Genomic DNA, 8,420 nt, shown 5'->3' on the forward strand with positions numbered 1-8,420 from the left:
CGTGCGCAATCGGCGGCGGCGGCGGCGGCGGCGGCGGCGGCGGCGGCGGCGGCGGCGGTGGGGGCGGCCACGAGCTGGGGGTGGGGGGCGGGTAGGTGAAGGAGGCTGGAAGGTCTCCACCTTGGCGAGTCCAGCAGTGGAGGCGCATCTTGTGTGAGTGTGAGTGAGTGAGTGTGAGTGTGAGTGTGTGTGTGTGTGTGTGTGTGTGTGTGTATAGAGAGACAGCCCCCCACCCCGGCCCGCCGCTCCCTGCCCGCCCCGCCCCGCCCCGCCTGTCACCCCCGTCCCACGGAGCCCGCCGGACCCGGCCGGTGAACTCAACAGGCCCGGCCCGGCGCCGGTCAGCGCCGGCGCGGGGCCTGGGGCGGGAGGAGGCGGCGGGGAAGCGCAGAGAGGCTCGGCTTCTTGAGCGGGGCAGGGGCGCCCTCCGCCGTCTAGGGCCACACCACCCTGAACGCGCCCGATCTCGTCTGGTCTCGGAAGCTAAGCAGGGTCGGGCCTGGTTAGTACTTGGATGGGAGACCGCCTGGGAATACCGGGTGCCGTAGGCTTCTTCTTCTTTTTTTTTTTGTTTTGCCTCTTGTTCTGTCCCCTTTCTGGGAGCGAGGCGGCGGCCCGGGGTGGGGGTCACCCCCACCCTCAGCGCCCGCCGCGGTGCCTGGCGCCCCAGCCCGCACCGTGGGGCCTCCTCTTGTCCCAAGCCGCGACACCGCCGTCACGCGGCAGCATGCGTGGCTTCTGGACTGTCAGGTCTCAGACCAAAGGTCTGCTCTGTGGGAACCGACACGCTGGAGGAAACCTTGAGAGTCTGAGAGGGGAGGGAGTTCCAGAAGAAGGCCAGGATGTCATTTTGAGGGAGTATGTGACCAGAACTCGTCCCGTTGCTTTTGGGGTTCTATGGGCTACACGTAGGAATCTTTGGTGGTGGCACCTGATGTTGGGGGATCCGGAGTCACACCCAGACCTGCTCCACAGGCCTCCTTTTACTTTTCTCTTCGGATTCATTATTTTTAAAAAGTGTCTCTTATCTCTATGATTGCATTTTCTTTTCTCTCTCTTTTCAAGCAGATGATGGGAGTCCAAGTATTAAGGTGACATGTGTTGCCCGTGCCCCCCTCCCCCCTGTGTTCTTATTCATTTACCTCTGATGTTGTTGCAGCGTATTGTGGGGGTACCAATGTTAAGGTCGGGTACGTTGCCCTCTCCCAGCCTCCCCCCTCGGGTCAGAGCCTCAAGTGCGCCCATCCCCCAGTCGGTGCGCACCCACCCCATTCCTAATGGAGGTGTATGCCCATCCCCTCCCCCCACCCGCCCGACACCCACCCGATGAAGGTGATTCCTCTGTGTCCACTTAGGTGTCCATCGGTTCGTACCCATTTGCTGGTGAGCGCGAGCACGTGGTGCTCGTGTGTCCATTCTTGGGCTACCTGGCTTACTGGAACGGGTTCCAGCTCTGGCCAGGAGAACCACGAGAGGTGCCCTCTCACCGCTGCTCCTCCTAGCTGAATAGCACTCCGTGGTGTCCACGCGCCACATTTCATTTACGCACTCGTGGGTCGCTGGGCACTCGGGTCGCTTCCAGGTCTTTGCGATTGTGACTTGTGCCCTGACTCTAACCCTAACCCTTACCCAGCCCGTCTCCTCCTCGGCCCCTGCCTGACTGACTCCTTCCCGCCCGGCCTGTCACCTGTCACCGTCCTCTGCCCCTGCCTGACACGCTCCTCCCCGCCCGGGCCGTCACCGTCCTCGGCCCCTGCCTGACGGGGCTCCTCCGTCGCCTGGGCCTTCCAAGGGCTTGGTGTGGACGCTGGTTCCAGGACGCCCTCCCAGGAACCCGGTAGCAGGGCGGCCGCAGCGTCTCGCGCCACCCAACCGTCCGCCGGCCGGCGGCCGGCGCTAAGTGGCCTGCGGGGGACGTGCCCCCACTGTGGGGCGGGCGCCCAGCCTGGTGTCTTCTCTGAGGCCCCGTGGCTGCTTTTCCCCCCCGCAAGGGGAGAGCCGCGGAGGTGGGGACCGCCTCCTCGTGGGGACGTACACCCGGCTCTCCACGTCGGATTCCGGGGCTCTCTGTCCTGCCAGAAGGCCCAGCTGGCCTGCGGGTCCTTAGAGTGGCAAAAACATCCGAAAACTGAGATTGAGGGTCCGGTGGTTGTCTGCACTTTTGTGCTGGGCACCCCAGGGAGGCCCGGGGGCTGGCTGGACAACGCGGTCTGCTGGGCGGGGGGGGGGTGTGGAGGAGCAACTGATGCCCTTTGCACTTTGGGTAGCAAGTGTCTGAGGTGTCTCTGAGCCCTGCGCCATGTCGGGGGGGTGGGGGTGGGAGGTCGGGGGGGTGGAGGAGCAGGAGGAGGAGGAGGAGGAGGTGGGAAGGGCCGTGGCCTGCAGTCGTGTTCCCGGGGTGGCTTCTTCCACAGGCTGCTTGGCCTGGGCTCCCTGCACCTGGGCCTTTGGAGGACTGGCCCTGTGCTTGCCAACGCTTCCCCTGCAGGGACCCAGAGCTGGGAGGTTGCACCTCTCAGCCCTGGGTCGGGCAGAGCCCCAGCGGGCCATGCCCACAACCTCTCTCAGCACGGGTCCCCCAGAAGGCTCCTTTGGGACCAGGATTCTCTTGCGGGTGACTCTTTAAGGTCTGGCCCCTGGATGGAGGGGCACCAGGAGTAGAGGAGCAGGAAGGGGAAGCGGGTGGCCATGCGAGGGGACACTTTCAGGCCAAGTCCCAGCTTCAGCCTGATCCTCCTGGGAACCCCGGGGTGTACGTCACACCTCCTGGTTGTCCCGCTCTGAGACAAGGAGCCGGGCTTCGCATTCCCCCAGCAGCCAGTCGTGGGCTGAGGACACCTGGGGCGTTGGGAACTCCCTGGCTTCTCCTTGGCTTAACATCTGGAGCTGCTTGTGAATCGTGCCGCCACACACACCCGAGTGCAGGTGTCTTCTGCACAGACTGCGGGCCTCGCTCTTCTGAATGCCGCTAGCTCGCCACCCACCCACGGGTGAACCTGGTCAGGGTACTTTCTCTCGGGGGCAGACTCTGATCCTGGCGGGCTACCGGTGTTTCTGTTTGCTCGTTTCTTTCTTCCATTTCGGGAAAGGCTTCCTTACTGGGTGTGGAAATCTCCTATGCCTTTCCTCGCCTATTCTGTCAGCTTTAAAATTCTCTTTCAGTTGCCACCCTCACAGATGGATTAGGAAACTCTTTCCGGTGCACTCATTAGTGAAATGACCTCAATGAAGCTGGAATCCAATATCTAATCGCCGATTTTTAGCGAGTCCACACGCCAGGGTGGTCGGGGTCCAATGCAGCCCCGGCCAGGCCCAGGCCCCTTGGACCGGGCCACAGGAGGACACAGAGGAGGGTCCCGGCCCCCACGGTCGCGTTGCCGGCAGTTCTCCAAGGGCTTGGGCGTTTTCCAGAGGTAGGAGATGGAGGGGACTGATTTCTTCAGCGCCCCACAAACCACGCCACCCCACCCATGGGACACATCCCTAGAGAGAGAGAGAGACGCCCCATACACTCGCTCCCCTCCCCCATGCGCAGTGCCCCAGCCCGGGCCCGGGGTGAATAGGCGGCAGCCCACCCACAGGGTGGGGGGCGCAGCTGAAAGGGGTTGTCGGGGAGGGCGGCCCCTGCCTGGGGTCAAAGGGCGGGCGACCCGCGCGTGCGCAATCGGCGGCGGCGGCGGCGGGGGCGGCGGCGGCGGCGGCGGCGGCGGCGGCGGCGGCGGTGGGGGCGGCCACGAGCTGGGGGTGGGGGGCGGGTAGGTGAAGGAGGCTGGAAGGTCTCCACCTTGGCGAGTCCAGCAGTGGAGGCGCATCTTGTGTGAGTGTGAGTGAGTGAGTGTGAGTGTGAGTGTGTGTGTGTGTGTGTGTGTGTGTGTGTATAGAGAGACAGCCCCCCACCCCGGCCCGCCGCTCCCTGCCCGCCCCGCCCCGCCCCGCCTGTCACCCCCGTCCCACGGAGCCCGCCGGACCCGGCCGGTGAACTCAACAGGCCCGGCCCGGCGCCGGTCAGCGCCGGCGCGGGGCCTGGGGCGGGAGGAGGCGGCGGGGAAGCGCAGAGAGGCTCGGCTTCTTGAGCGGGGCAGGGGCGCCCTCCGCCGTCTAGGGCCACACCACCCTGAACGCGCCCGATCTCGTCTGGTCTCGGAAGCTAAGCAGGGTCGGGCCTGGTTAGTACTTGGATGGGAGACCGCCTGGGAATACCGGGTGCCGTAGGCTTCTTCTTCTTTTTTTTTTTGTTTTGCCTCTTGTTCTGTCCCCTTTCTGGGAGCGAGGCGGCGGCCCGGGGTGGGGGTCACCCCCACCCTCAGCGCCCGCCGCGGTGCCTGGCGCCCCAGCCCGCACCGTGGGGCCTCCTCTTGTCCCAAGCCGCGACACCGCCGTCACGCGGCAGCATGCGTGGCTTCTGGACTGTCAGGTCTCAGACCAAAGGTCTGCTCTGTGGGAACCGACACGCTGGAGGAAACCTTGAGAGTCTGAGAGGGGAGGGAGTTCCAGAAGAAGGCCAGGATGTCATTTTGAGGGAGTATGTGACCAGAACTCGTCCCGTTGCTTTTGGGGTTCTATGGGCTACACGTAGGAATCTTTGGTGGTGGCACCTGATGTTGGGGGATCCGGAGTCACACCCAGACCTGCTCCACAGGCCTCCTTTTACTTTTCTCTTCGGATTCATTATTTTTAAAAAGTGTCTCTTATCTCTATGATTGCATTTTCTTTTCTCTCTCTTTTCAAGCAGATGATGGGAGTCCAAGTATTAAGGTGACATGTGTTGCCCGTGCCCCCCTCCCCCCTGTGTTCTTATTCATTTACCTCTGATGTTGTTGCAGCGTATTGTGGGGGTACCAATGTTAAGGTCGGGTACGTTGCCCTCTCCCAGCCTCCCCCCTCGGGTCAGAGCCTCAAGTGCGCCCATCCCCCAGTCGGTGCGCACCCACCCCATTCCTAATGGAGGTGTATGCCCATCCCCTCCCCCCACCCGCCCGACACCCACCCGATGAAGGTGATTCCTCTGTGTCCACTTAGGTGTCCATCGGTTCGTACCCATTTGCTGGTGAGCGCGAGCACGTGGTGCTCGTGTGTCCATTCTTGGGCTACCTGGCTTACTGGAACGGGTTCCAGCTCTGGCCAGGAGAACCACGAGAGGTGCCCTCTCACCGCTGCTCCTCCTAGCTGAATAGCACTCCGTGGTGTCCACGCGCCACATTTCATTTACGCACTCGTGGGTCGCTGGGCACTCGGGTCGTTTCCAGGTCTTTGCGATTGTGACTTGTGCCCTGACTCTAACCCTAACCCTTACCCAGCCCGTCTCCTCCTCGGCCCCTGCCTGACTGACTCCTTCCCGCCCGGCCTGTCACCTGTCACCGTCCTCTGCCCCTGCCTGACACGCTCCTCCCCGCCCGGGCCGTCACCGTCCTCGGCCCCTGCCTGACGGGGCTCCTCCGTCGCCTGGGCCTTCCAAGGGCTTGGTGTGGACGCTGGTTCCAGGACGCCCTCCCAGGAACCCGGTAGCAGGGCGGCCGCAGCGTCTCGCGCCACCCAACCGTCCGCCGGCCGGCGGCCGGCGCTAAGTGGCCTGCGGGGGACGTGCCCCCACTGTGGGGCGGGCGCCCAGCCTGGTGTCTTCTCTGAGGCCCCGTGGCTGCTTTTCCCCCCCGCAAGGGGAGAGCCGCGGAGGTGGGGACCGCCTCCTCGTGGGGACGTACACCCGGCTCTCCACGTCGGATTCCGGGGCTCTCTGTCCTGCCAGAAGGCCCAGCTGGCCTGCGGGTCCTTAGAGTGGCAAAAACATCCGAAAACTGAGATTGAGGGTCCGGTGGTTGTCTGCACTTTTGTGCTGGGCACCCCAGGGAGGCCCGGGGGCTGGCTGGACAACGCGGTCTGCTGGGCGGGGGGGGGGTGTGGAGGAGCAACTGATGCCCTTTGCACTTTGGGTAGCAAGTGTCTGAGGTGTCTCTGAGCCCTGCGCCATGTCGGGGGGGTGGGGGTGGGAGGTCGGGGGGGTGGAGGAGCAGGAGGAGGAGGAGGAGGAGGTGGGAAGGGCCGTGGCCTGCAGTCGTGTTCCCGGGGTGGCTTCTTCCACAGGCTGCTTGGCCTGGGCTCCCTGCACCTGGGCCTTTGGAGGACTGGCCCTGTGCTTGCCAACGCTTCCCCTGCAGGGACCCAGAGCTGGGAGGTTGCACCTCTCAGCCCTGGGTCGGGCAGAGCCCCAGCGGGCCATGCCCACAACCTCTCTCAGCACGGGTCCCCCAGAAGGCTCCTTTGGGACCAGGATTCTCTTGCGGGTGACTCTTTAAGGTCTGGCCCCTGGATGGAGGGGCACCAGGAGTAGAGGAGCAGGAAGGGGAAGCGGGTGGCCATGCGAGGGGACACTTTCAGGCCAAGTCCCAGCTTCAGCCTGATCCTCCTGGGAACCCCGGGGTGTACGTCACACCTCCTGGTTGTCCCGCTCTGAGACAAGGAGCCGGGCTTCGCATTCCCCCAGCAGCCAGTCGTGGGCTGAGGACACCTGGGGCGTTGGGAACTCCCTGGCTTCTCCTTGGCTTAACATCTGGAGCTGCTTGTGAATCGTGCCGCCACACACACCCGAGTGCAGGTGTCTTCTGCACAGACTGCGGGCCTCGCTCTTCTGAATGCCGCTAGCTCGCCACCCACCCACGGGTGAACCTGGTCAGGGTACTTTCTCTCGGGGGCAGACTCTGATCCTGGCGGGCTACCGGTGTTTCTGTTTGCTCGTTTCTTTCTTCCATTTCGGGAAAGGCTTCCTTACTGGGTGTGGAAATCTCCTATGCCTTTCCTCGCCTATTCTGTCAGCTTTAAAATTCTCTTTCAGTTGCCACCCTCACAGATGGATTAGGAAACTCTTTCCGGTGCACTCATTAGTGAAATGACCTCAATGAAGCTGGAATCCAATATCTAATCGCCGATTTTTAGCGAGTCCACACGCCAGGGTGGTCGGGGTCCAATGCAGCCCCGGCCAGGCCCAGGCCCCTTGGACCGGGCCACAGGAGGACACAGAGGAGGGTCCCGGCCCCCACGGTCGCGTTGCCGGCAGTTCTCCAAGGGCTTGGGCGTTTTCCAGAGGTAGGAGATGGAGGGGACTGATTTCTTCAGCGCCCCACAAACCACGCCACCCCACCCATGGGACACATCCCTAGAGAGAGAGAGAGACGCCCCATACACTCGCTCCCCTCCCCCATGCGCAGTGCCCCAGCCCGGGCCCGGGGTGAATAGGCGGCAGCCCACCCACAGGGTGGGGGGCGCAGCTGAAAGGGGTTGTCGGGGAGGGCGGCCCCTGCCTGGGGTCAAAGGGCGGGCGACCCGCGCGTGCGCAATCGGCGGCGGCGGCGGTGGGGGCGGCCACGAGCTGGGGGTGGGGGGCGGGTAGGTGAAGGAGGCTGGAAGGTCTCCACCTTGGCGAGTCCAGCAGTGGAGGCGCATCTTGTGTGAGTGTGAGTGAGTGAGTGTGAGTGTGAGTGTGTGTGTGTGTGTGTGTGTGTGTGTGTATAGAGAGACAGCCCCCCACCCCGGCCCGCCGCTCCCTGCCCGCCCCGCCCCGCCCCGCCTGTCACCCCCGTCCCACGGAGCCCGCCGGACCCGGCCGGTGAACTCAACAGGCCCGGCCCGGCGCCGGTCAGCGCCGGCGCGGGGCCTGGGGCGGGAGGAGGCGGCGGGGAAGCGCAGAGAGGCTCGGCTTCTTGAGCGGGGCAGGGGCGCCCTCCGCCGTCTAGGGCCACACCACCCTGAACGCGCCCGATCTCGTCTGGTCTCGGAAGCTAAGCAGGGTCGGGCCTGGTTAGTACTTGGATGGGAGACCGCCTGGGAATACCGGGTGCCGTAGGCTTCTTCTTCTTTTTTTTTTTGTTTTGCCTCTTGTTCTGTCCCCTTTCTGGGAGCGAGGCGGCGGCCCGGGGTGGGGGTCACCCCCACCCTCAGCGCCCGCCGCGGTGCCTGGCGCCCCAGCCCGCACCGTGGGGCCTCCTCTTGTCCCAAGCCGCGACACCGCCGTCACGCGGCAGCATGCGTGGCTTCTGGACTGTCAGGTCTCAGACCAAAGGTCTGCTCTGTGGGAACCGACACGCTGGAGGAAACCTTGAGAGTCTGAGAGGGGAGGGAGTTCCAGAAGAAGGCCAGGATGTCATTTTGAGGGAGTATGTGACCAGAACTCGTCCCGTTGCTTTTGGGGTTCTATGGGCTACACGTAGGAATCTTTGGTGGTGGCACCTGATGTTGGGGGATCCGGAGTCACACCCAGACCTGCTCCACAGGCCTCCTTTTACTTTTCTCTTCGGATTCATTATTTTTAAAAAGTGTCTCTTATCTCTATGATTGCATTTTCTTTTCTCTCTCTTTTCAAGCAGATGATGGGAGTCCAAGTATTAAGGTGACATGTGTTGCCCGTGCCCCCCTCCCCCCTGTGTTCTTAT

The 8,420-nt window shown here is 63.8% G+C and overlaps 3 non-coding genes across 3 annotated transcripts; all 3 read left to right on the forward strand.

The window, feature by feature from the left end:
• Nucleotides 1-432: 432 nt before the first annotated feature.
• Nucleotides 433-551, forward strand: LOC142875017 (5S ribosomal RNA). Its single transcript, XR_012922595.1, has one exon. It is a non-coding gene; the product is annotated as a 5S ribosomal RNA (ribosomal RNA).
• Nucleotides 552-4,096: 3,545 nt separating this feature from the next.
• Nucleotides 4,097-4,215, forward strand: LOC142875018 (5S ribosomal RNA). The gene has a single exon (XR_012922596.1). It is a non-coding gene; the product is annotated as a 5S ribosomal RNA (ribosomal RNA).
• Nucleotides 4,216-7,718: 3,503 nt separating this feature from the next.
• LOC142875019 (5S ribosomal RNA) lies at nt 7,719-7,837 on the forward strand. Its single transcript, XR_012922598.1, has one exon. It is a non-coding gene; the product is annotated as a 5S ribosomal RNA (ribosomal RNA).
• Nucleotides 7,838-8,420: the final 583 nt, after the last annotated feature.

This window comes from Microcebus murinus, chromosome 13 (genome assembly GCF_040939455.1).
Source record: "Microcebus murinus isolate Inina chromosome 13, M.murinus_Inina_mat1.0, whole genome shotgun sequence".
Lineage (NCBI taxonomy): Eukaryota > Metazoa > Chordata > Mammalia > Primates > Cheirogaleidae > Microcebus > Microcebus murinus.